The following is a 2,325-nucleotide window of genomic DNA, read 5'->3' on the forward strand; positions in this document are numbered from 1 at the left end:
AAGGAAGGAAGGGAGGGAGGGAGGGAGGGAGGGAGGGAGGGAGGAAGGAAGGAAGAAAAAGACAGATGTGTAGATGCTCCACAAGTGTTGATGCTACACAGCAGGGAGGCAGAAAGGTAAATAATTATGACTTAAAACTGTTCACTGTCAAAACAAAGACGGATGCAAACTACAAAAGGGACCAGGCAGGACTCCTGTTGGGTAGGCGCTTTGAGAAAAGGGAGTGGTCAGGAAAGTCTTCAAAGGGGAGGTGCTGTGTGATCGGGTTGGACAGGCAAAGGCACAGAAGCACGGAAGTGCAGCATGTAGTCAGGGATGTGGATGGCAACGAGGGAGGTTAACTGTGCGAGCTCTCCTCCTGGGTGGCCCAGGTCCAAACCTGGGCTCTTAACACCCCTTACTAGCTGTGTGACCTGGGTGAGTTAACCTCCTGTGACTCAGTTTCCTCAAACATATAACTGGGACAATATGAGCCACTTCACAGGATGCCAGTGAAGGTTAACCAAGTTAAACTAGTGCAGTGCTTAGAGGAACAGGAAGGTATTAAGTTAGTGGGACTGCCATGATTGTTGTCATCATTAACTGCAAATAGTTCGTTATGCCTGGAGCCTAGAGTATGGGGGGAGGGGTCGCCAGGAGGAACAGAAGTGAGGTGACTTGAGATCAGCCAGTGAAGGGCCTTGTATCCCCCTTGGGGACTCTGGCCTTTGTTCTGTAGGCAACATGGAGCCACTGAGGGTACCTGAAGATGCATTCCTAATGACATACCCTCAGGTACACCTCGGCCTCCCCTGTCCCTCTTTTCTACTCCTGGTCCACACCTGTTATGCCAGAGCCAGAGCAGTCTTCTCTCCCATTGGGATTACCACTGGGATTACCATTCCCATCACTGCTCTCAAATCCCACCTGTGAGCCGCAGCCTTTGCCAACAGTCCAGATCAAGGCACACGGGGCCTCACAAAAGGACCGTCAGTTAACCCAGGCCCCTTTCAGGGGTTCAGCCTGTAGAAGTGGGAGAGAACTTTCCCAACTCTGAGCTGGGCCCAGGCCTCTTCCAGGGCTCAGGCTCTCAGATACACTGCTACCTGCCCACTGCTGCCTGTGTGTCCTGCAGGGCTGCCCTCGTTGTCCCCACTCTTAACCCCTCAGCTGACCTCCCTAATGTCCTGTTTCACTTTTCAAGATACTCTGAAAAATCAATCTGCTACAAAAAGTTAACAGGATTCTTCCTCTTGTGACCAAACCTGTCTGTATTTGAGCAGGGCTTTCTGAGGACCAGGTAGAGCCTGTATTTTATCTGGCAACCAGCGTGTAGTCAGGGACGTGGATGGCAACGAGGGAGGTTAACTGTGCAAGCTCTCCTCCCAGGCAGCCAGATAACATACAGTCTGCTCAGTTAAATTTGAATTTCAGATAAACAACAATTTTTTAAAAAATATAATATAACACATGCAACATTTGGGGCATACCTGTGCTAAAAAAATTATTTGTTGCTTCTCTGAAGTTCAAATTTGTATTTCGGTCTATATTTTTTAATCTGCTAAATCTAGCAACCCTCCCCTTAACAAGTCCCTTCAGAATCTGGGCTGGCCTCTGCCTAAGAGCACCTCCTGCCACAGACTTCCCACCTGCTCCCCCCATGTTGTTCCTCAGCTGCCCTATGTCTCTCCTCCCCTGTGCTTCTGCAGCTGCCCAGCATGACGTTCTGTCTTCAAAGCCAGCCTACAGTCACCTGCCCTGTCCCTGACCCCCCCATGACCTCTGTGCTCCCCTTGTGCTCAGTGCAGAATTCCAGGTTGGTCCTTGACTCTCTGGGACCATCTCAAATCTGCTTAAGACAAACGCTTCCTGAGGGCCAACCACATTTTACGTATCCTGGAGTCCCAGAGGCCAGCCTGCAACCTGACATGAAGTTCAGAATGAGACAGTAATAGCTACAATTTGTTGAGGCCTTATCATGGGCCAGGCACTGGGCTAAATGCTGTGCATGTCTCGTCTCATTTTATCCTCACAACAGCCTAGCTTAAAGATGATCATCAGAGACATGCAAATCAAAACCACAAGGAGGCATCACCTCACACGTGTCAGAATGGCTATCTACCTACCTACCCACCTAGGAGCGGTAACTCCTAGGTGTATATCTGAAGAAAAGGAAAACACCAATTTGAGAAGACACATGCGCCCCAAAGTTCATAGCAGCATTATTTACAATAGCCAAGATATGGAAGCAACCTAAGTATCCATCAGCAGATGAACGGATAAAGAAGATAGGTGTTTGTGTGTGTGTGTGTGTGTGTGTGTGTGTGTATACACACACACACACAC

General features: G+C 49.2%; 1 protein-coding gene across 9 annotated transcripts in view; it reads right to left on the minus strand.

Annotated features, from left to right (window-relative positions):
• The window catches only part of PARP16 (poly(ADP-ribose) polymerase family member 16), a 47,653-nt gene that overhangs the window by 38,330 nt on the left and 6,998 nt on the right, over window positions 1–2,325 (minus strand). The gene's annotated exons all lie outside the window — the stretch shown is intronic.

This window comes from Physeter macrocephalus, chromosome 11, assembly GCF_002837175.3.
Source record: "Physeter macrocephalus isolate SW-GA chromosome 11, ASM283717v5, whole genome shotgun sequence".
Taxonomy (NCBI): domain Eukaryota; kingdom Metazoa; phylum Chordata; class Mammalia; order Artiodactyla; family Physeteridae; genus Physeter; species Physeter macrocephalus.